This window comes from Heterocephalus glaber, unplaced genomic scaffold (assembly GCF_053883595.1).
Source record: "Heterocephalus glaber isolate CG9 unplaced genomic scaffold, H.glaber_assembly_v1.0 deba00001690, whole genome shotgun sequence".
Classification (NCBI taxonomy): Eukaryota; Metazoa; Chordata; class Mammalia; order Rodentia; family Bathyergidae; genus Heterocephalus; species Heterocephalus glaber.
This window is the reverse complement of record NW_028258415.1, coordinates 1,641,152-1,668,670: the sequence shown is the minus strand read 5'-3', so window position 1 is coordinate 1,668,670 and position 27,519 is coordinate 1,641,152.

The window sequence follows — 27,519 nt, the reverse complement described above, 5'->3', positions numbered from 1 at the left end:
CAACCACCTGGACCCACTGAACTGGCAACAAAAGGGGGTCTGGAAAAAATGAAATCAGAAATAATTTCTCAGATAAGAGGAGAAATTGTGCCCCTAGTGCAAGACATGATTAATAAATCTAGAGAGGAGCTCAGGAACATGATGGAATCTCAACATAAGAAACAAATGGAATCCATAAAACAGATACAAATAGATTTCCAGGACATGAAAAACTCCATTGAAAGTCTACACAGCAGAATGAGCCAATGTGAGGAAAGAATTTCAGATATAGAACATAACATTGCAATTGTGACCAGGAAAAGAAAAATTGCTTCAAAATTATAAGGGAACATGAGACATCAATCCAGCAGCTGCTAGATGATGCAAAGAAGAATAACATAAGACTGATTGGGCTCAATGAAGAAACAGGAGAGAGTGCAGATAACATAAAAAATCTCTTCACAGAAATAATGGAAGACAACTTCCCAAGCAGCAGAAGAGAGCTTGACATACAGATAAGTGAGGCATATAGGACTCCAAATAGCATTGATCAAAAAAAATCTACACATAGGCATATAATTGTTAAGATTCCAGAAACCCAACAGAAAAACAAAGTTCTCCAAGCAGTCAGAGAAAAGAAACAAATCACATACAAAGGAAAACCCATCAGAATCACAGCAGACTTCTCAACACAAACCATCAAGGCAAGAAGAGCTTGGAGTGACATATTGCAAGTCCTAAAAGAACACAGCCTCCAACCCAGATTGATGCACCCTGCAAAACTATCTTTCAAAATGGATGGAGAAATAAGATACTTTCAGGACAAAGAGTACCTTAGGAACTTCATGAACACCAAACCAGCACTCCAAAGAATTTTACACAATATCCTAGGAACAGACATTGAGGATCACAACCCCAGGAAGCAAAGCAGAATGAACCCATCTGGCATGACAAGAAATTAAATGGAAAGGGGGAGAACCCAACAAAAAGAAAAAGTCATGGCAATGACAAGTCAATACGTTTCAGTTATAACCATCAAGGTTAATGGTCTCAAATCACCGATCAAAAGAAATAGACTGGCAGAATGGGTCAAGAAGCAAAATCCAACAATATGCTGCATATAAGAAACACACTTAATTCAAAAGGAAACTCATAGACTAAAAGTTAAAGGGTGGAAAACAACACTGCATGTGACAGGAACCCGAAAAAAATGAGGAGTAGCTATTCTCTTTGCAGATCAAGTAGATTTCAAACCAACACTGATTAAGAGAGATGAAGAAGGACACTACATCCTTGTAAAGGCGAACAATCCAAGAGGAAGAATTGACAATCATAAATATCTATGCACCAAACACTAGTGCACCCAACTATATAAAATAAATACTAACAGACATGAAAAGTCATATATGCACTAATACAATTGTAGTGGGAGACCTCAACACCCCACTGTCACAAATAGATAGATCAACTAGACTAAAAATAAGTAATGAAATACTGGAACTCAATCAAACTCTTGAACAAATGAACTTAACAGATGTTTACAGAGTCTTCCACCCCACAAAATCAGAATACACATTCTTCTCACCTGCACATAGGTCATTCTCCAAAATAGACACATACTCACACATAGAACATGTTTAAGTAAGTGCAACGGAATTGAAGTTATCCCTTGTATATTATCAGACCATAGTGTGATGAAATTGGAGATCCATAGAAAAGAAACTCAAAAAATTTCATAAACATGTGGAAATTGAACAACACACTTCTGAATAACCAATGGGTCATAGAGGAAATTAAAGAAGAAATCAGACAGTTCCTTCAATTAAATGACAATGACAATACAACATATCGGAATCTATGGGACACAATGAAAGCAGTTTTATGAGGGAAATTCATAGCAGTGAATACGCATATTAGGAAAACAGAACGAACCCAATTAAACAACCTGATGCTGCACCTCAAGCTTCTAGAAAAAGAAGAACAGGACAACCTCAGAGCTCATACAAGGGAGGAAATTATAAAGATCAGAGGAGAAATCAGTGCAATGGAGACTAAGAGAACGATACAAAAAATCAATGAAGCCAAGAGTTGGTTCTTTGAAAGAATCAACAAAATTGACAAACCCTTAGCCAACCTTATCAGAAAAAGGAAAGAAAAGGCCCAAATCCATGCAATTAGGAATGAAAAGGGTGAAATTACAACAGACCCAACAGAAATCCAGAGGATCATCAATACCTACTTCCAGAACCTATAAGCCAATAAGATGGACAACACAGAAGAAATGGACAGATTCCTAGATACATATGAATTACCAAAGTTGAACGAAGAAGACCCAAAAATTCTGAACAACCCAATATCAACAAATGAAATTGATAATGTAATTAAAAACTTAACAATTAAGAGAAGGCCGGGCCCCGATGGCTTCATTGCTGAATTCTACAAGACATTTAGAGAGGAACTGCTGCCACTACTGTTTAAACACTTCAGTGAAATTGAAAGGGAAGCAATACTCCCAAAATCATTCCTGGAGGCAAGCATCACCTTGATCCCCAAAGCAGAGAAAGACCCAACTGAAAAAGAGAACTATAGGCCAATCTCACTAATGAACAGAGATGCAAAAATCCTTAATAACATACTGGCAAACAGAATGCAGAAGATCATCAAGAAGATCATACACCCTGATCAAGTGGGATTCATCCCAGGGATGCAGGGATGGTTCAATATACGAAAATCAATCAATGTAATACACTATATCAATAGAGCCAAGGACAAAAACCATATGATTATCTCCATAGATGCAAAAAAAGCATTTGACAAAATCCAACATGCATTTATGATAAAAACTCTACAAAAAATTGGAATAGATGGTCTCTACCTCAAATGGATAGAAGCCATCTATGAAAAACCAACAGCCAATATCATACTAAATGGTCAAAAACTGAAATCCTTCACACTAAAATCAGGAACAAGACAAGGATGTCCACTATTACTGCTCTTGTTCAATATAGTTCTGGAAACATTAGCCATGGCAATTAGACAAGAGAAAGAAATAAAAGGAATAAAGATAGGTAATGAAGAAGTCAAATTGTCATTATTTGCAGATGACATGGTACTCCATATAGAAGACCCCAAGAACTCCACCAAAAGTCTTCTAGACTTAATAACCAAATTCAGTCAAGTAGCTGGTTACAAGGTCAACACAAAAAATCAATAGCTTTCCTCTACATGAATGACAGACTCACTGAGAGAGAAATAGGGCAAATAATTCCTTTCACAATAGCATCCAAAAAACTGAAATACCTAGGAATCAACCTAACGAAAGAAAGCAAAGACCTCTTTTCTGAAAACTATGGCACTCTGAAAAGAGATTGAAGATGATATCAGAAAATGGACAGACATCCCCTGCTCCTGGGTAGGAAGGATTAATAGAGTGAAAATGGCCATACTTCCAAAACTGCTATATAGATTTAATGCAATTCCAATTGAGATTCCAGCAGCATACTTCATAGACCTTGAGAAAACAATTCAAAAATACATTTGGAACAAGAAGAGACCCAGAATACCAAAAGCAATTCTAGGTAACAGAGATATGGCAGGGGGTATCACAATCCCCAACCTGCAACTCTACTACAAAGCTACTGTGATAAAAACAGCTTGGTACTGGCAAAGAAACAGACTTGAGGACCAGTGCAACAGATTAGAAGATGCAGAAACAATGCCAGACACACTCAGCCATCTCATCTTCGACAAAGGAGCCAAACACCCTCACTGGAGGAAAGATAGCCTCTCTAAGAAATGGTGCTGGAAAAATTGGGCTTCAACTTGCCAAAGATTAAAACTAGACCTATATCTCTCACCAGGCACTAAACTAAAATCAAAATGGATTAAAGATCTAAATATTAAAATAGAAACTCTGAACCAGTTGGAACAGAGGTTAGGTAGAACTGTTGAAGACATCGGTGTAGGAAAAGATTTTATGAACAAAACCTCAGTTGCCCGTGAACAAGCACAAATAATCAACAAATGGGATCTCTTCTTATTAAAAAGCTTCTGCACAGCAAGAGAAACCACCAGCAGTGTGAAGAGACAACCCACAATGTGGGAAAAAATCTTCACCTGCTGTTCCTCAGAGAAAGGTCTACTATCTCGAATCTATAAAGAACTTAAAAAGATCAGACCTCCCAAATTTAAAGACCGAATGCAAAAATAGGCAACTGAAATGAACAGACATTTCTCAGACAAAGAAGTAGAAATAGCAAATAAATACATGAAAAAATGTTCAACATCACTGGTCATTCGAGAGATGCAAATGAAAACAAGGCTGAGATTCCACCTCACTCCAGAAAGAATGGCTGCTATCATGAAATCAACCAATAACAAATGCTGGCAGGGCTGTGGGGAAAGAGGAACCCTGGTCCACTGCTGGTGGGAGTGTAGACTGGTGCAAGCACTGTGGAAATCAGTATGGTGATACCTCAAAGAACTAGGACTGGAAGTCCCATTTGACCCCTCTATTCCACTGCTGGGGATCATCCCCAAAGATTTAAAAGAATCATACCACAGCGATATATGTGCATCCATGTTCATAGCAGCACAGTTTGTAATAGCTAAAACTTGGAAACAGCCCAAATGCCCATCAACTGGAGACTGGATAAAGAAAATGTGGGGTTTTTTATAAAATGGAGTACTACTCACCCATAAAAAATGAGAAATTAGAGACATTTATAGCTAAGTGGATGCACATTGAGGCAATACTCTTAAGTGAAATAAATAGGACACACATGTGTAAATACCGAATAGTTTCTCTGGTGTGAGAAACTGAAAGTGTAAATAAGGACTAAATGTATAATAGGTAATGTGAAATAGGAAGAAAGGGGGCAAAGGGGAAGGAAGTGGGACGGCTAGGGGAAAGGATAGAAGGGAATGGGATTAATATGAGAAAATGGAAAAATAGGAACAAAATCTTTATATATCGGGAGGACTGGAGGGGTTGAAGGGAGGGCTGGGCAAGGGTGAAAAATAAGAACCAAGAGAGACTATGTAAAGGTGCAAATTTCCAATGATGAATGTCATTATATTGTATACCTAAAATGTACCAATTATTAGAATGAATAATCCATAATGTAAAATAGGAAGAAAAGGTCCAAAGGGGCAGGTGCAGTGGGAGGGGCAGGGGAAAGGAAAGAAGGGAAAGGAAAAAATGATGAGAAATGGAAAAAATGGAAATAAAGTCTTTGTAAATAGGGAAGGGTGGAGGGTGTTAAGGGAGGGCTAGGAATGGGGAAAAAATAAGAACCAAGATGCATCATGTAAAGGTACAATTCTCAATGAGAAATGTAATTGTGTTGTATACCTACAATGTACCAATAAAAGAATTTAATACAAAAGAAAAACAGATTTTGGGCTGAGTATTTAGCTCAGTGGTTTTGCCACCTGCTGCGCAAGCACAAGGACCCGAGTTCGTTCTCTGGTACCAAAACAAACAAACAAATAAGATATTAAGGTTTTTACAATTAACTATAATGTGAAGTGAAAAAGTGAGTCAGACTGAGAAGTGCTTTAAATCTATCTAGGAATACAGTCACTTCTGCTTTAATATGATATACATATTCTTAAAAATCACTGTACAGTAAAAAATGATAAAAATGTGTTTATGGGTAAAATGTGCTCAGAAGGGCATACAGAAATGAGGTCCATCAGAACACACAGAAAAATAGGGATCTAATAAAACAGTAGCAGTTATATACATCAAATTCTTAAGAAATACATAATTCCATAATAAATTTATTGTGAACAAGATAGAATTTGTGGAAGTGCACATTCGGAAAACTGTAAGGTAAAGTTTGTAAATTATTGTGGAATTTTAGAGGGAAGATTATCTGTAATCAGAAGAGACATTGTAACATCAAAAGTGGATGGTGTGGCTCACATGGTTAACAGGTTACATCATAGTGAATGTTTGATGTGTATGTATGTACATGAAAGGATGTGCATTTCAGCTCTTCCTAATTGGCTAGTTCATCTCAATGAAGTTATTTTAGAACATTTTCAGCACATTAATAAATTACTAAGTTCTGTATGTACAAATTGCTTCTTATTACAATAATTCTGTTGTAAGAAAAAATTACAAAACAAGCCTCATAACAACTGACTATATGTAGTAGAAACTCGTAGTGCCATAGTACAATGCCAAAATTTAAATTATAAGAAGGACTCAGAATTTATACTGTGTTTACTGTCATGCATGCAGGTACTTAAATGTTTCTCACAATAAATACATAAATAGAAACTATAAATAACAAAAAAGATAGAAAGTCTACATGTTCTAGGGATGGTAATATATTGCCAATATTTTAAATAAAAAGAAACTAGTATTATAAATAATCAGCTTTACCCCAGAAGGGGGGAAGGACTGAAATTAAATCACTACACAGTGACTTACTCAACCATACTTATGCAATGAAATGCCAATAAAATTTCTGAACAACAATTTTGTATGAGATCACTGGTTGGTGATACCCTTCACCATGCTAGGAAGGTGAGATGAGAACATGGGGAGTCCACATTTGCAATCCTCCCACACATTCCTCTGTGCAGCTCTTCATTTGACTGGTCCAATTTGCATCATTTATAATAAAATTGCAATCTTAAGTATAGAGCTTTTCTGAATTCTCTGCAAATTCTAACAAATTATCCAATCTGACAGAGCAGTGGGAATTATAGAGTTTGTAGCCAATTAGTCAGAAGTGCAAATAGCTAGAGAACCTTGGAGTATGCAGCTGGCATTTGAATTGAAAGGACCTTGTGATCAAAGCCTCAACCTTAGAAAGTGTACTGTAACTCCAGGTAGAGACAGAAGAATTTAAAAGGAATGAGGGGCAGAGAAAAAAAAAGAAAATTATGTTTGGAAAAGTTCAAGAAAGAAGAAGGCAGCTGAGACCAAATCTTGGGGCTGAATGGATCAAAATCTGGACTTCAAATGTTTTCCCTAAGTGTAGTTTGTGAAAATTTTAAGCAGGTGATGATTGTAAATATTATTATAGTTAAGATGTTACTCTCAAACTATTCAGAATAGAAGGTTGGTTTGAAGGCTACAGTGATACTGCAGGTAAAGATAATCTGCATATAGTCTAATGTGATTACAGAGTGCGTAAAGATGTTGGGATTTGTGTTTGTGTATATGTGGGGGGTGTTAAAGAATACAGAGGTTGCTGGAGGATTGGAAGTAGAAGAGAGTGACTGAGGAGAAAATAGGAATTATTCTTAGCATTGTCTTGAAAGTAATAATCACTTGGATAGAGAAAGATGGAGATTGACCTGATGTACGACAAGAAGCAGAGAGTACTTTGTGCAGACAATGATGGCTACTGTGATGGCAAAATAACGCTCACCTAAGCTGCCCCTACCCTAATTTGTGCAACCTATATTACCATGACAAAGGGAAATTAATGTTGTAGGTGCAATTCAGTATGCTAATCAACTGAACTTTACGGGGGGTTACATTGTATTATTCTGATGGGCTCAATGAATCACAGATTCTCTGAAAGTAGAAGAGAGAGGCAGAAGAAAAAGAGATGGCAGAGAGGATTGAGCCTCATCTTGCTGACTGGGAAAATATGGGAAGGAGTCAGCAGTCAGGGAGTGCCTCTGGAAGCTGTGAAACTCCAAGATCCACCACAGCTCATTTCAAAAGGAACTCAGCCGTACTCTCACTTTGGGTTCCTGCCCAGGTGCTGTGATGGACTTCTTATCTACATCGATGTGGTTTTAAGCCAGCAAATCTGTGGTAATTTGCTTCGGCAGCAATAAGAAGCTAATATATTTATTAATCATTTTGTTGTAGGTATTTAGAAGAAAGTTAATTTAAAAATCTATAGTTGGGCTAGGAATGGGGAAAAAATAAGAACCAAGATGCATTATATAAAGGTACAATTCCCAATGAGAAATGTAATTGTGTTGTATACCTACAATGTACCAATAAAAGAATTTAATAAAAATAAAATCCATAGTTTAGAGGTGAGGTTGATGGTAAAGATGTTGATGTGAGGATCAACAGCATATTGAAAAAGATGCAGATAGGGCAAGCAGAGGCCGATTGTGATATTACATGTCTTAGAAGAGACACACTTTCCAATTTACATAATACATATATCACATAACTACTTTGTATTAAAATGAGAAATTTCCCAGGGAGGGTGTCAAGAATTTTATGAACACATTTTAAAAGAACAACACCCTTCTTGACCACAATTTTAAATATAATCCTCTTCTGTCCAAACTTCAAGATTTTCAGGTCTGTCTACTCTGCTTTTTACTCTTGATTCCAATTGTAAATTTAGCTAATAGTAGCTAACAATATGAGGTCACTGGCTGCATGCTGGATGCCTTAAAATTTACTCTTCCCAATTAGTTAGTTCTTCACCTTTAAACTCACCTTCCTATAAATTCTCAGGAGAAGGACAAAATGTAGAGAAGTTCTTTGCCACTTTTAGTATGTATGGGCTCTACTCTAATTTCTGATAGAGTCCTCATTTTCAACTGCAACCTCATTACACAGAATTTATAGTCCATACTCTTATCAGTCTTTTAGTCTTCTGAACTCACACTAGAATTAAGCTCCACTTATAACATTTGTAGATTTTCCCTAGCTTGACCTAATCTTTTCCAAAAATCCTGAAGGCTTCTGCACTGTATCATCAAGTCAAGTCACAGCAATGACCCTCTCTTATGGCATCAGTTACATTATTTGGATTTCCATAACTGTGACAAGTACTTGAGATAAACAACTAATACAGAAAGTTTAATTTTCACTAATAGTTTCAAAGGTTTCGATCAACTTTTACTGTTTACTGTTTACTTTCCCCTGTTGTTTTAGATCTGTGGTGGCACAGCACAACATGCAAGAGCACATAGTAGGGGTAAACTATTCAATTCATGATATCCAGAAAGCAAAGAATGGAAGAAGTACAGAGGTTTCAAAATAACAATTGACGGCATATCTCCAGTGTCTTAACTTTCTCCACCAGCCCTTACCTCCTAACCTAGAGTTTCCACCATCTCTCAACAGCACTAGAGGCTAGGAACCAAGCCGGAGCATATAGGCCTTTAAGAGACATTTTAAGATCCAAAGCATAGCACTCCTCATTTATATAACTTCATATTTCTTGATAATACCAAAGAATTATAACAACACTAAGTACAAAGATGAATAAGTTTATGTTTGCTAAATAATAACTGTTTTTCCCAAGGCAACAGTAAATGAATATTAATTAACCTTTTTGACCAATTCTGAATGCTGCTGTGATAATGTTTCTCAGAAATAGTAAAAGCTAGTCTATGTAATTCTCTGGAATTGAAGTCCAATATATTTTGTTTAATGTAATTTATTATCCTCGCATAATGTTATATTTGACTAAATTGTTGAGCCACTAGTAATCTGCAGTTTATTTCCCTATCATCAATTTATTTTCCGTTATCTTTATTGAGACAATCTCAAATTCTGTACAGCCAATCTCATTCTATCCAGTTAAATATTTGTTTATCTTGGATCCAAAAAATACAGTTTCTTCTGATCTAAGAACTTTATGTAAACAAAGAACTTAACACTTTTTAAAAAATACAGTTTTTCCCTTGACAAACTGAATGAAAGTGAAGTGAGGAAAGCATTGCTGCCACATACATTTGGAAAAAACCACTTTGTACTTGAGAAGAAAGCTGACTCTGAGGAGAACCTGAAACCTTAGAGTGAAGATGACAAGTTTCTGTGGATGCAAAATTACATTTAGTGTAACTTTTATCTCTTCAAGCTGGTGGAGATTTGGGCAACGATGTTTGTATTTCAGGTTGTACTGGGAGTTACTGCTGCAGAATCCAAGTCCAGTAAAAGTGGAATTGGATACAATTTATTATTTTCTATTTCATTTTATATTCTATATTTTAAAGACTCATGTTTCTTTATACTAAGACTTAGTTATTATATAGCTCATTGAGACTCAGTTCCACAATGTCTTATCAAAAAATTTTATAATTCCTATGAAAGTCCTTTTAGTAATTGTAAAATATCTTGCAATGGTGAATTCTTTAAGAAATCTTGATCAAGAATTAATTCTCCAAGATGTCTTGTAGCTCTTATAACAGAATATTATTTATGACAGGTTGGTGTTGATGAATGATGAAACTTCTCTGGATTCCATTCATGGTCCAGAACATTTAAAGTAAAAGCACATACCTCTCCTTGCTGGACAGGTAAGAGGTTTTTCCTTATCTCTGTACAGAGGTGACTTTTTGTTTAGTTTACTTTATTTAATGAAAATATAATAGTTGAAGCATGTATGTCAAATGTCCAAAAGTTGTTTGCCATCTTAATATTGGCGATGAGCATATCCACTATCCTTCATAGTTTCCTTTCATCCCTAAAAATCCCCTGCATCTGCTGTCCACTCCATTTCTAGACAACTACTGATCTCTCTCATCCCCATGGATTTGTTTGTGTGGTATAGAATCTTGTAGAAAAGAAATCATATGGTAAGTATTCTTCTTTGGTCTCATTTTGTTTTACTCAGCATAATTGTGTTAAGGTTCATTACATTTTTCATAGATCTGTTCTTAACTTATTTCTATTGATATGCAGAATTCCATTGTACAGAATCACTACAGTTTTGTTTATCTATACACATGTTACTGTACACAGCAAATAAAGTTACCATGTGATAGTTATAACCTACATTTCTTCAGTAGTTTATGAGGTTGAGCATATTTTCATGGGCTTTTGGTTATTTACCTTTTTTGGGGAAAGTATCTGTTCAAAATATTTGCCCATTTTTAATAGAGGATTCTTAGATTTATAATAAATTGTACTAAGTATTTCATTCATTTTCACATATGCTATAAAAGTCTTTTATGAGATGCATTATCTACAAATTTTCTCATAATCTGGTTTATTTTTAAGTCTTTTACAGTAACATTAAAGGAAAGTTTTTAGTATTAATGAAGTCAATTATGTCATTTTTAATTTTTATGGATTCCATTTTTGACATATCCTAGAAGTCTCTGCATAACACAAGATTGCAAAGATGTTTTTTCCTTGAAGGTATTTAGTTTGGGAGTTTTAAGTCTATGACCCATTTTGATTCATTTTGAGTTAATTTTTTGTGTGGTATAAGCTACCAGTGTGATTGATTTTTATATGAACAAACAATATTTGAAGCATTTTGTTCAAAAAGAGTATCCTTAATACTATCGGTTTGTGGTCTGTGTATTTTGCACCTGTGTTAGGTGCTGAACTGTCTCAGACTATTTACAAATGATTCAGCTTCTTGAGAACAGGACAATAGATGAAGAGAACATTAAATTTTCTATTGTTCTGTGTCCAAATTAATTGGACTACACAAAGAAACGCTTAGGCTAAAAGGGTGACAAAGCAAAGTGACAAAGCAAAGAAACAAGCAAATGAGTTGTCTTTCTTCATTGGTAGCTAAATGTGGTACAAAATGAGTTTCAAGAGTATCAGAAAAAGGAATATTTTGATGTTCTTGGCCAGCAGAGGCCACAAAAATTCTATGCATGGGATTGCTAAGATTAGATATAGATTTCTTGAAAACACTAATATAAGAACCTATAGATAATGTTCTATTATGAGAACATTGCATATAAATATTAATGAATAAAATATACTAGTGGTTGTCATATTCAGTAGAAACACTGATATTAAATTTAGTTCCTAAAATTCAAAATAGCACTAGAATGTCTCCTGAACTATAGTATTGATATGAAATTTCAAAAACAAATTCACTAGAAAATGTTGCTTTTATGTTCATTTTTCTCAAAACATCTTGCATTTCATTGGTTGTATTAAATGAATTACTAAAGTGAAAAAAGGTAAAAATAGATCAAAAAGAATCATCTTCTGTAAAAGTCTTTATGGAGAGAAACTGGTGTTTTCATGATGAGTGTCATTCAGCTGCAGAGGGCATTGAAGATTTCATTTGGGGAAATGTCAAGAAAGAAAAAAGATCTCTCTGACCTCTTTGCTCCAATAAAAATAAATGACATTGCTTCACTGAAAAATGAAGAGATATTTTTTCTGAAAGTAAGAATAACCTGGGCTTTTCAAAAGTTACCCTTGGACCCGGAGTTAATATAACTGGACAAAAATAAAAACATATATAAAACCGGTCCACTTCCCCAACCTATCTCAATTTCTCATTAATAATTCATTCAGAGCCATTTTTCATGTTAATTTTTCAATATGTTTGCTATTTTCTGAAAAAGTTAAATCAACTTTTTTGACATGGTACTATAGTTCTTGGGACATAGGCCCCTTGAATGATTCAAAACACATAATCAACAATAGATTTATGTAAACATTTATGTATTTATGTAAACAAATAATTATTCAATTATTTGAATAATTTTCTTCAATTTAAGAAAATGAAGTAGACCAAGAGGATGCATATTTTATTTCTCTTTTCAGAATAAGCACTCATATTATGAATCATAAAAAAGTTAATGTTTTAATTAAACAATATAGTGAAAATAACAACTGAAATATAAACTATCAAAAATAAACTTAATAATAAATAATAGATTAATTTAAACACTTGAAAAGATCCAAATAACTGGGGAAACATGCCAAATTCATGGTTATAAAATATCATATCATAATAATATTTACCTCTCTAAATTAGTCCATAGATTAAACACACCTCCAATGACCCCAAAGTAACACCAACAAATATGAAAGGACAAGCAGTCATCAGCAATCACAACTTAAAAATAATATTACAGAAGGAAGACTTGCCAGATATTTATTCATACCCAGTACAGAGATCAATTCCAAGTAAACAATTTATTAAAGCTTTAAATTTTAAAAAAATATTTTATAAAAGGATGTCATTATTTGTTTAGAAGAAAAAATTACTAAGATAAAAAACAAAATTCTAAACTAATATATGTTTAAGTATACCTAAATTAAGATTTTTCTCTTTATTAAAAAACAACTTACAGAAAATAATCAAACTACAGTACTAATAAGGATATCTTGAAACAAATGACTAACTTAAAGGTGCTATGCAAAATGCATAAAAATGCCAAAGATACAGCTATCAATCCAATAGAAAAGTAGTCAGACATAAAAAGCCATTCCAAATGAAAGAAAATGAGCTGGCAATAATGTTACAAATGTAGTCATTCTCATATAAAATAATAATATAGACTGTAAAATAATTGCAAAGCAAACCATTCATTATAACTTTCAATTATGATAGATAAGTAAAACTACCTGAATGAATTACATGTATCAGAAAAGTTAATATTTTGACATTTTGAGTTTTAAAATACTAATAAGACAATAGACTAATACTGTCAGGCAATATTAGACATCTCATATCTTTTGGGAAAAAAGTTTTCATTGACATTTGAAAAATCTGTCATCTGTGTTGAAATAACTTTTAATATTACCTTAGCATTCAACCATAACTGCTACTTCAACTTTTTTTTTTTTCAGATTTTGTTTCTAAGGTTGTGATGGAATGACATAAAATGTAACAGGAAGTATATCTGAAGAAAAAATGTTTCATATGTACATATGTCTAAGATTATCCTATTTTATGTGCAGGGAAATTTGCAATTACAAAGTGTATTCGCTTTGAAATTATGTATTTTTTATTAAGTTTGTTGGTACATTTTAGGTATACAATAGTTACATATTCATTGTGATCTTGTACCTCTACATGATGTATCTTGGATCTTATTTTTTCCCTGTTTCCCTGCCCTTCCTTCACCCCCTCCACCCTTCCCTATTTACAAGGATTTTGTTTCCATTTTTTCCTTTTCTTGTGTTTTTTTCTTTTCCCTTCTTTCCTTTCCCCCTACCCCTCCCACTTCCCCTACTCCTTTAGACCTTTACTTCCTATTTCAATTACCAATTATACATTTCAATCCTTATTTACACTTTCAGTTTTTCACACCAGAGAAACTATTTGGTATTTATACATGTTTGCCCTATTTATTTTACTTAAGAGGATGGCCTCAATGTGCATCCATTTAGCTATAAATGTCTAGTTTCTCTTTCTTTATGACTGAGTTGTACTCCATTTTATTAAAAAAAAAAAAAAAAAAAGCAAACCACACATCTTCTCAATCCAGCCTCCCGTTGATGGGCAATTGGACTGTTTCCAATTTTTAGCTATTACAAACTGTGCCACTGTGAACATGGGTGTGCATATATTGTTGTGTTATGATGCTTTTAATTCTTTTGGGTAGATACCTAGCAGAGAAATACCTGGGTCAAATGGGACATCTAATCCTAGGTTTTTGTTTAAATGATGTATTTTGAATTCTAATTTACACACATGCACGGAGTTGAATTTTTTTTGTTATGCAATCCAGTGATCTAACCTGTGGCCTTGCACAAGCTAGGGAAGCATTCAACCACTGAGCTACATCACTAGAAGCAAGTTTAAAATGTCTATTTTTATGGACTCTACATACAGGACATAAAGAATCTCTTAAGAGAGAAATATAAAGAATTTGAAAAATGATAAACAATTACATGAATCAAAATAGGTAAAATGTGATACGCTGAGTGTTTAATATTTATTTTTAAGTCAGCTTTTTAATTTAACATGGACAATTAATAGCTCATATCATACAATAACTTATATTTATTTTTGCTTTTATATTTACGTTACAGATGAGCCAAATGTAGCTTATAGAAGTTTACTAAATTACTCAAGATCACATAAATTGGGCTTTCATTTTAATCAAGGTCTGAATTGTTCCAAAACTAGCACCATATCAGATGTTTTCAAATGTCAGAACAACTCAACTCCAAGACAATCTGTATACTCATGAGAGATCATCAATGAACTGGAACTAAAGAGTGCAAGAAGTTTTCATGTCTTAGAAAGGCACTAGTAAAAACTACTAACTGAATAATGCAGCATTATGGAAAAACATTTACAATGAGAAAGAAAGAAAAAGAAAAGACATGCAACTTACAATAAGAACAGAGGCGGTACAGATCAAAATGTGAAAATGGAAAAGCTAAAACAAATACAGAAGGAAAGGTATGAAAACATTGGGTGACCAAATTTCCAAAGTGTTTTGAACATATTTTATAAAAAACTAACTCAGTGATTGTTGAGTTTGGTGGCTTAAGACTGACATTATAAGAAAAGACAAGATCTCCAGGAAGTTAACACCAGGATGCTACTATTTTTATAAGGTCTCTCTTGGTCAAGGCTTGCAAAGAAATATTATATTCAAATTATTGCCTGGAATCCTGGGACTGAAAAAGACAATCATTATTACTACATAATATAAAAATAATGATTAATGACTTAGCTCAAAAGAAAGAGAAAATCAACAGTATGAGATGCAAAGACCCCCACCTGAATTTAATTAATAGGGTTTAAAAGTGTGATGGGAACCCTATTATTTTACGTAAGCAATATAAATAAATGACTAGGAAAATTATCCAAGTTTAAGTATCTTTTCTGTAAAGCAAGTCACAGTATCATCTTAGTAATTAAAGTGTAAAAAATTATATCCACGAAAAATTATCTTTTAGCTTAGCAAATGACAGTCATCTCAAAGCTTATATCTTAAGTAGACAAATGTAAAAGTATGAACTAGATTTGTATTCCAAAATTGTATATATTGTAATTCAAGTATAAGAAAAATAGTATGCTGTGATTTTGTTAATTAAAAACAGAGATCTGTTAGACACAGTGTATTAATTATGTCTAACATGAGTATAACATATATGGGGATAGTTACGCACACAGTGGAACTAGGAGTTCTCAAGTTTTTTACAAAATAAAATTGCTAGCTTTTCAACAAAATCATCTTATGTGAGATAACATGCTAGAAAGTACTGTGATTTTGACCATACTGACAAAAACAATAAGAAGGAAATTCCATAAGTATATACATTTTGTCAAAAGCTCTTTAAATGAGGTAAAATTCTCATACCGTTTATTTGAAAAACTAATCTACTAGTAATAATTTATTACAAATTCTAATATAGAGGAAGAAGAAAGAAGTATCAAATTTCTTTTGCTTGTTTGACCAAATCATCTATGTTCACAGGAATATACAAAAGTCAATTAAAACCTGTTACATCAAGCCAATATAATTATATAATTTGCATAGTTAGAAGTAATTCACTGTTTTAAAATGGAGCACATTTCACTAGCTGAAATCTAGACATAAGATTTTTTAGTTTAAATATTACTTCCAAAAAGAATTTTGCAGTCACAGAAGCTAGATCACAATTATTTATTTTTATATAAGCTTCTACATTTGACAAGACATGTCTTATAATTTGCTGTGTTCTCAATCTAGTATGTACTTTATCAGCTCAAACTATATAAATTTGAATTGTATTTGTACTTCTATAGCTCCTGCAATGGAATAAACAAGGTTTTTGCCTTCAAGATAATTTTCCACTATAATTCTCTAGGATAATCAATGGAATTCCATTGGCTAATCATGAAGAAAGAAAGCAGGCCTAACATTCATTATGGAAAAAAAGAAAATAGCAGAAGCGATTGTGTTACTGAGTAGAAGGTGTAGCATTTAGTGCTTTGTTTCTATAACAGGAATCATTTGTGTGAAGGAAAAAGATATGATATACAGATGAGTTTACATAAAATATTGCAAGAAAGCTGATACAGATTTTGAACACAAAGGCATTAAATATAAAAAGCTGTACAAGAACCAGAAACTATACCTAACCAGTAAAATAGATACATATCTTTCATCCTTACTTGCTAGGGAAAAATTGACTACTTGATCTCTATTGAATATCTGATTATTTATTATTCCTGAAATAAATTAATTATGCCATTGTATTTCATTCTGGAGTTGTAAGAGTGTCTACTGGAGCAGAGAAATCCATAACTTAATGAGAGATGAGTAATTTTCCTAGTGGACATAAGTTTAGTGTGGTGTCTGAAAAATTTCATAGTACATTATTTATACCTATTGAAAATTAAAAATATAGTAAAGTTCCCCCAGATTAAATTTACAAAAATCACTTATATTGTTTATTTTCCAAATTTTTAAAATCTTTCTGTATTTGTGAGGAGCCAGCTCAATTGAGATGGGAAAGGATGGAAAGGATGGCTTTTGCCAACATGAAAGAGCTTTACCTAACCTGGGAGAAAAAGCAGGAGAGCCAGAATAGCACCAGCCGATGAAATCCTGAGGGAACTGTGTATATCAGATCATTATATTATACTATTTCACTTAAGGTAGACAATAAAATAAAATATTTCCATTTTCTATTTTTGTATTATATCAAAATGGGTTTTTTTCCATTTTCTACTGTACACTTGTATATCTTCATATCTATGAAAATATACAGAAACTATACATAAAATGAGTGAATTGGATGGTATTAAACAGTGCCTTCCATATATTTATATTTTATATGAAGCTTAAAATATGTTATGAGGGAAGAAAATAATAGTCTGGTAAGTGAAAATGCAATTTCCAGATACTGTATCTTTTATTTAAGCATAATTAGAGAACATTCAGAAAAACTAAATAGAATAAGGTGAAATAGGATAAGGTGAAAAGTCCTAATTATTCATGTCAAGAAATAGATAATATGTTTAACCACATACATAACTGGTTGTTAATATGTCTCATTTTAAGGTAATAAATTAGCAGCTCTGTAAATACCATTTACAGGTATAAAAGAAAATATACATGAATTCTTAGGATTCTTGAAGCATAGTTATCATGTATTTCCATTATTACCATTAATTTTTCCTTATATTTTTACTTACCTGAAAGCGCCCTTCTAATCCTATTTATTTCTTATGTATAGAAAGGCTATTTCTCTTTAACTATAGGGAACATTTGGAATTAACCAAGTAACTGATTCATATTCTAGGGAGCATTGGTTCTCTCAGTTTGTGTACTTAAATATAAGAAAAAACATTCCATATACAATAATGAAAAATATAAAAAACTATATTACTATGATTATATTGTTACATATTCATAAGGAATTTGTTATGTTACTAACACAAACCTTAAATAATTAAAATAATATTTATTCAATTTTAATTTAGAATGAATTAACAAATCATGAGTTTTCACATATCAAGAAAGGTACAGACTGAATACTAATGAAATAATATATAAACATTTTATCCTTTTTTTTAAATGTATAAGTTTTAGGGCTGAAGTTGTAGCTTAGGGGAGAGTGTATGCTTAGCAGACACAAATCCTTAGGTTCAAACTCTAGCATGTATATATGTACACAAAACTTTTAATTCAAAAATTAAAATAAATAAATATATAAATTATAAACTTGGTCATGTGGTACAGTGGAAACACTGTATTGAAAGCATTATATGTGTTCAAAACTTGTCTTCTTCAATTTTCTCCTTTGTGACTCTGAGCAAGACACCATGTATTAGGCATGTTTCCTGTCCTTGGAACAAACTACCGCACATCAGCAACTTTAAACAAGACAGTTTTATTCAACTCACAGTTTCAGAGAGCTCAGTACATAGTCAGTTGATTCCAAGGCAGGAACATCATGGAGGAAGGGCATGGCAGAGAAAATATGCTCAATTCATAGTGGTCAAGGAAGCAGAACACAGGAACACCACCAGAGAGGAAGGGACAACAGAACAGAAAAAGTCCCCAAATTCCCACCTCCATGGTCCACACAGATACACTCAGAGCTTGCTGTATGACATACTAATCCTCTAATCAACTTCCAAGTCAATTAAGTTGACATCCTACATTTTGTCTACTTGAAAGCCAAACATATCTCCTTAAACCATACTCAATCTTCAAATAAACATAATAAGATAATAATTCTAACATGTTACAACTATCCTCCATAAAATAAAAAATGCAATGATTCTATCCTAACATCCCAAAATTTCTAGCTTTCTCAAAAGTTCAAGTCAAAGTCTCTTCTGAGAATCAAAGCAAACTCTTAACTGTGAATCTCTTTAAAAATAAAAATCATGTTGCATAATCCCAAAATATAATGGCACAGAGTATATATTCTCATTCCATATGGGAGGAATATGAGAATAGAGATGAATCAGAGAAATGTAAGACCAAAACCCACAATGCCAAACATTTTCTTTCATGTCCATGCTGATCGTCTGGGTCACATGCTAGTGTTATAAGAGTTTCAAAAGGCCTAGGCAGCCAAACCCCTCTGCCCTTGCTAGTTGCAACACACATGGGGTCTCACTTGAGCTGGCTCCAATCATGGCCTAAAGCTTTAGTTGACAGGCATTTCACATTCCTGGCATCTTCAACTTCCTGGCATCTCCTCTGCACCTTTCACTTCATTCCCAAAGCTTTACACATAGCCCTCTTCATTGGTCTTCCGGGCCTTCTTTTGAAATGACTACAAGTCTCCCTGACCCTACAATTCTCACATTCTGCATGTTGATAAACCAGCATCATGTGGACAAAGCCAAGATTTTCTGCCCACAGGTTCAGTAGTACCTAGGCCCACTTGGACCATGGCTACAGCAACCTTGGAGTGCCTGGATGATTGAGCATAGTAAAGTGAAACCCAGCAAACCTAGGAGGTCCTTCTCTAGCAGGGGTTCTAGAGACTTTCTTCTGAAACAAGAGGTTGACACTTTTTGTACCCTTTAGCCTGCACTGTGTGTGATCTTGCTGATTTTGGAGATTTTCCCCCAAACAGCTTTGTTTTTGCCTTGGTATAAAATATTTGGTTTCTTTGTACTGGCACTAATCTCTTCAGCAGCCACACCTTCTTTGGCCCTAACTTTCCACAGAATTTCTTTTGGACTAAAATTTAAGTTTTTGAAGATTTTCTGCTCTGTTTTTTGCCCCTGGTTTTCACTGTAAATCTGGCTAAAAGTAGCTAGTAGTTTCCATGCTACAGCCTGAATGTTGGGCTGGGTGAAAATTTCCCCACACATCAATAAGTACACCACCCTTAAACTCAACCTTTGGGAAATTCTCACAACATGGAGCAAATATACACAATGCTTTTACCAGAGTGTGGCCCACATGGCCTCTAGTCCAAGTATCAATGAAAGCCTTGTTCTTAAATGAAAACCTCCCATAGTTGGCCTATAATACTCACTTTCCTCTTAGCATTCTGGCTTTCTGAGCTACAACAAGAATCCTTCATTGAGTTCTGTTCTGGTTATAGTATTCGTTAGTAACTCTAATACATATCACCAAACATTTCAAAGCTTCCCCAGCAACCCCACTCTAAAGGATTCTGAAACACCTGGGCAAGGTATTGTCACAAGAAGTACTTTATTCCTGATACCAATTTTCTGTATTAATCAGTTTTCCCATGGCTGAGATAAACTATCTGACACTATCAATTTAAAGGAGAAGAGGTTTGTTTGGCTCATGTTTTAGGGGATTCATTCTATGATTGGTTGATTCCATGTCAAGGACATTATTAAATATATGGATGATCATAACTTAGTTCATGGCAGTTCATGGCAGCCAAGAAGAAGAGTTTGGGAACAACACCAGAGAGAAAAGGGCCAGAGACCCCATATATTCCCCAAGTACACAACTCAAATTTGTACTTTACAAATCTCATAGGCAGCCCTCAAATCAATCATGTTTCCAATTACGCTTAATCATCACACATGTTACAACTGAAATCTGAGTTTCTCCATTCATAATTTAGTAATTATCCCATATTTTACATATTTTAATGTAAATCCTTCCAATATGTCTGAAATTCAGATAGAGTTTATATGTCACAAAATCCAGTTAGTCAACTAACTGGGAAAGTAAGTGTTGTGACTTACTGTCTTTCCGTAGCAAACTGAATCATGAATTTATATGCATTAGGTTGTTAATTTATTTGCATTTTTTTCTACAGTAAAAATTATAGAATCTCATAGAATAAATTAACCTCTTGACCATATGTCAAAAGGTAATAGTTGAGGTACAAAAAAAATTTAAATTAAACTAAAGTAAAACCAAAAATTAAAACCTAAAAAAATCCAAATAGGAAGTACAAATTACAGATACTCACCAGCCTGTCTATGTATAGGGTATATTGTAAAAAAAGATAGATAGATAGATAGACAGATGATATAGATAGATAGATATAGCTAGAGATAGTTGATCAAAATATAATTAAAATATAAATTTTTAAAATTTTATTACAGCAAAAGACACATTTCTGTTAATCCCCCTCAGAATTACTTTTTGCTTCATTATCCTTAATATTTAATATTTCATGAATTATATAACTAAGCATATATGTAAAACACATAATGCTACAATGAAATTATATTACTTTATTTTATTTACATAAACAATATTTTTATGGGCTATGAAAGAGATACATGAGTGAAAATCACTTTAGATATCATTTGTAGATATTACGTGGACAGTGTATATTGGTTGAATAATTCAGACAAACCTTAAATCATGTTTTATTAAATTTACAAAGGACTTTAAAAGAAAAAAATAAGCAAAATGAAAATGGTGATATAAATGAAGTAGTAACTTGTATTAATAGGGTATTATATCTACAGAAAACTAACTCTGATTCTCTTACCACATTAATAATCTCAGCTAGGTCATTTAACTTTGTGAAGGCACAGTTTATGAGACTAGAGACTTGGGTTGAGGATTTAGCTCAGTGGCGCTGCGCCTGCTTCTCAAGTGCAATGTCCTAAGGTCCTTTGATCCCCGGTAGTGCAATAAATAAATAAATAAATAAATAAGACTACAGACTTAATGTAAAGATTAGAAAAAGTTTATTTGATGCATCTACCATGGACATAATGATAGCTCCGTTGTTTTTAAGTTAAATCAAAACTCAGATTCTAAACTGAGGACTTACGTGTAGATTAAATATCTGGACCAAGGTTTCCTTCCCTTCAGACAATTAAACATGTATATGACTTTCTTTTCATTTTCATGTTTAAGTGGCATGGGAAGATAATCAGTTCACTGTTTGGAATTCAACTGTGAGAAGTTTTTTGGAGTATGTATTTTGGCCAGACATATTACTATTTATAGTTCATTTTTGAAGTTTTCTTACAAAATGGCTGAATTTGGCATTTGTAAATTTCATGTCAGAGCAGTTAACTGAATGGGACAATTAACTAAAAGACCCTGATCAGAACCTTTAAATAGTAAATATTCTACTATGGAATTATCTTATTTGTTAAAGGATCCATGTTTTGAATCTGTGTGACTTACTTGGATTTGGACTCAATTTGTAAATTAATCTCATACCAAAGCTACACTCTTAGCTTGCTGAGCATCCTTATTTGGGAAAATTTTAGCAATAAGCTATTTTGATGCATCCTACACAAACAGCTCTCAGCTACACTTGGGAACTAGCTGCCAGTATTTTATTCTTTGCATCCAGGCTGTATTACTGATCACAAATGAGAATCCTCGGCTTGCTCCAGGTCTTTTCCCAGAATAAAATGATAAAATGTATGTATTTTGAACCAAGAAAAAAATTGATTAGACACAGCAAAGATGGTGAAACACTAGAAAAATACTATCAAGGGCGGATGCAAAATCTCTATCTAGGTAGTGCTAGTAATGGCTAAGTAACAAATATAGTTTGAAAATAGTTTTAGAAACTTGCCTAGAGATTGAGAGTGCAGTTTAGTGGGAGGGTATTGGTAGCATATATGACAGCGCCACAAAAAAGAAACTTTCCTAGGAGGAGGTTCCAAAGGCCACCTTCTTATCCTACACCAAACTGCTTCGGATTACTTTATTTTACATACTGTATTTTAGATCAAGATTGTTCAGTTGATAAAACATTCTAATAGGCCAAATCAGTTAGCCTATACTAAAAAGATAATGAAGTATGAAAGAGTTTTTTTTAATTGTTAATCATTTTATTATTATCATGACAAGACAAATGATTCTTCGTATCACCATTGCATTCATGCTAGCCATAACAATACTTCCTCTACTATAAATGCTATTTGATCTTTTTAAGACACATTATTTACTATGCTTGGATAATAGCATGCTTAATATAAGAAATATAAAACATTCCATTTTTTTACTGAGCAAAGTACCTACTTTTATATAACTGTTAGTGTTAGTAATAGAAACAATGAAATATTTTACTTCTTGATATTTAATAACAAGACTAACCCTGAAGACATGCACTACAACCATACAATAGATTCTGGCATCAATATGATGGTCTTGGCATCTTAATATATTATGTTCACACTTTATGTGCTATTTTTAACATAAAAACAGATGAAGATGAGCAAAAGGTTCATAAAAAAGAAATACAAATAGCTAATAATAATATTGATATATCTCACTTGTAATGAAATACTAATTTTTAAAATGCCATATTTTTCAGTTATACTAGCAAAGATTAAATATACAGGAAAAAAAGATAATACTTGATCAGGAAGCATATAGGTGGAAGTGGTCACATATATATTACTAAATGAAAGTGTACAATTTATTGTACAGCCTTTTTTAAGAGCAATATGGTAATACCAAACCTTTAAAAATGAATGCTTATTTAAGCCCTTTGAGTAAGTTACTCTACTTCTAAAACTTTCTTAAGAATGTAATTAAGTATTTTCCTTAAAATGTACAAGGACATTCACTGCACTACCACTTCAGTAATAAAATGCAAACAACCAAAATGTCTAATACAGAGGAAAATAAGCAAATTACAATACACCTTATGCCAGGTAGTGGGTTACAGCTCAGTGTTGTCCTCTCCAACTTGTCTTAGTCTTTTCTTTTCCAACAGAATCTACTAACAGAGGCAAAAAGTTCTTGTATGACTAATATCAATTTGATCTGAGGTAACTGTTCAGTTACAATTGGCTTAAGTAACTAGGAACATTTACAATTCAGGGTGGTGGTTTTTTGGGTTTTGTTTGTTTGGCCTTAGCCTCAATTTATTTATTTTGCCTTAAGCTCATTCCCCTTCCCAGTTACAAGAACAACTGCTGTAACTTTCAGTTTTACATCTTAATAAAATTGGATCTACAAGACAGGAAAGGAGAGAGGCTATTTTTCCTATTTTAATTGTTTTATTGGTGAGGAGGTCAGCTCCCACTAGCCCCTGAAACTGTCCCCTCAGTTTCCGTCTTACATCTGGTCACAGAGGAAAGAGTTTTAACGTGTGCATATAAAGTCTAAAAATCAAAGGCAATTTAAGGCATTAAAGAAATCCTGTTTTAAAACAAAAAATATAAAGGGCTGGGATTATAGCTAAGTGTGTATACTCTGAGTGCAATCCCTAGTACTATAAACAAACAAACAAATAAATAAATAAAATAAAAATGAAAAGGACAACAGAATGGATATTTTCACTGTTTTCACCCCAATTGATGTTATTCTAATTGTGATTATTGCCTAAGCATAAAATGAATAAGTGCATTTACAAGTAATACTAATATCAGACCTAGTTTAGTGTATGTTGAAGAATATGTTATGCTTTTATTTTAAATTTTAAAGTTTATTGAAGTTTACTCATAATTAGAAACACCCTATACAAATACATCTATAAAATATTAAATCATAAAAGAAAAATCGTGTTTTAATCTCTCAGCTACCACATTAATCAAGGTGATCAGGAAGTATATTTTCATAGCTACTTTTCAAATGTTCTTTTCTAAAATTTCTCTCAACTGTAATTTATTGGAAATTTTTTATTTTATTTTCTCCTCATTAAAAGTTCTATGTGTTTCTTTGCCTTGCATGCATAGAAATCATTAATTTTATCATTACTGGTGCGTAATATTTTTATATTACTAAAATATTCTTGAGATTTGTTTTTAGATGTGGTTCAACTTTTTTTGAAACTGTTTTAATCATTTGGGATATTGCTCTGAAGCTTTGTGAGGTAGCCCTACTAAGTTTAGTTATTTCCCACTGATGAAGTTTAATACTATAACTGATGGTTCTCTAATCTTTTAATTATAAGTTTCTGCACTGGTTATTGATGACAAAGGTACTATTTCACATCCGCTTTAAGTTTCATATGTTGTTGCTTTTAGTCTTTAATGATTATTTCCCTGACACTAGGTAGGGTCTTTACTTGCCTGTGTCAATCAGAAATTAAATGAATATTCAAGGGAGTCCATTGAAGTATTTCGGCACTTTACCCAGTGTAGCTCTTTTCTTTCAAGTATTCTGTCGTGTCATCTCTAACTTTGGAATCCCAGGACTCTTACTTTTCTCCTCTGGGCTTTCTTTCTGAGTATCCCAAGTATAATCGTTTAGACTATGGGACACCTTTTTGTTTCCCATCACCTAACCATAATGGTTTGAAACACAACGGCTTGAGTGCCATTGCTTCAAAGAGTGTCTTTTTTGTTTTGTTTTAGGGAGGCAGTGTGTAATTCAAGTCCTTGTATTAGCAAGGCTTTTTATGAAAATAATGTAACATATGCAGTATGATGGTAAAATACAGAGAATACTTAGATGAAAAAATTATTACAGTAAAACACACATTGGCCTTGAAATAGCCTTGTTTTGAAAACTTATCCCATTGTTCTTGCCACTTTTTGAAGCCATTCTGAAAGTCCTGTTCTGTGAGTGTCTTTAGTTGCACTGCCCTGGCTGCCTCAATGTCCTGAATGGATTCCAGACATTTGCTTTCCACAGTCACTTTGATTTTGGGGAAGGGTCAGAAGTTGCAACATGCCAGATCTGGTGAATAAGGTGAATGAGGACACACAGTAATGTTTTCACAACCCTACCTTTCTATAGAACGGCACTAAGGAGGAACATTCAATATATTTTTTAGCATTCCTTGTAAAGACTTAAGAGGACTTCCAGAACTGCTTCAGAAAGTGGCAAGAATGATGGGATAAGTATGTTTGAAGCAAAAAGGAAAAACCTGAAAATACTCACTGGATTTAGGAAAATAAAAGTCAAAGTTACTTTAGTAAGCACCGCTTTCATGCAGCAGTGGAAGCAGAAGCCAGAATTAGCATAGGTTGAAAGTCTGACAGGGGAAGAGGGGAAATGAAATAAAATAGATTAATTTTTCAAAACTTTGGTTCTAGAGAGGAGAGTGAAGACAGTAGCCAGAAGAGAAAGGAGGAACAGGATAAGGATGACCCCAAGTTAAGATAAGACTTAAACCCACAGTTTAGAAGTCACTAGAGTAAGTATATTTTTATTCTATAATATTCATATTTTATACTAATTTTTAAATATTAAGGTTGAACTGGAACTACCATTATTTTACATAAAACTAAACACATTATCTTCTATCCGTGTTTCTAAATAGGAGGTAAATGAACAGCATGCTAAAGGAAATGCATAACAAAATGACAACTCTCTTTCCTCAATGTTTAAAGTAAGAAAAACACATATGTGCAACTTTGTCTCTTACCAAAAATACTTTATATACAATGACATAGTGATCTATTAGAAAACAGTATATGAACCATGAAACTGTTCAATAGGAGTATTAAATGTTCTATATTCATAAACCCTGTGACCTGAGGCCTACAAGTATAAAATATCTTGGTAGAACAAATAATATATAGTTTCTTTGACTTAGAGATTGAAGTTAATATCAAGTACTCATTTACTTCTAAACTAGGAATGAGGTTGTAAAATCAAAAAGGCAAAAGTAAAATGTGGGAAATTGAAAAGAAAGGGTCTGATAGTGATGGTTCAGTTTCATAATGAAATCACTAGCAGAAGGCCAACTTAGTGTATTTCCAGTAAAGTTAACTGATTTTTTAAAAAGTCATTCTGATTTGTGCAAAAAGCTCAAGTTAAAAATTTAAAGTTCTGAGTAGGCTTTAATCAAGAAACTTTCTAAAAGGTAAGACAAAATCCAGTTCAAAGAAGGTAGCAGGCAAATTGTATATGCCATAGGTAAAAATAGTCCTCAAAATAATTCAGTATCTGGCACATTCCTGGTATAAGACCCAAGTCCCGGAAGGAGATGATGGGGCAGCACAGAAAAGTCTGTAGGGTTAGCAAGTTCCTAGCCCAAGACTTAGATCCACTCTCCCGTCATATCCCTCTAATTATGGGTACTTTAAAAACCTCTAGGTCATGAATAAGTAAGATTTTTGTATTTTCCATCATTCCAAAGAAACAAGTCTATGTGTGTAACAAAAATTATCAAATAACTGAAAAGATAATTGGTAAAATGTGATTAAAAAATTTAGCTGAGTGTAGTGGTGCATGCCTATATTATAATCCTAACACCAGGAAGCTGAGGCAGGAGGACAAGTTTGAGCCAGCCTGCACACATAGCAAAACCCTGCCTCAAAAGACACACGAGTGTGCGCACACACACACACACACACACACTTAATGGTCAAACTGCAAAGCTGATTGTATGAGTTTTGATGGAAATTACCATCAAACATCTTGTTCTGATATAATAATTTTTCTCAAAAACAAGTATTTCCTGGATGACATGTGTATCGGACTTAAACTGGGTATGTACACAATTTCTTTAAGGAAGCCTAATATTAATAGTTGAAAGCCAAAAGACAATGTTTTAAAGGAAATTTAGTGTCATAGCAATGTCTAAACCTTATCAAGTTGCAA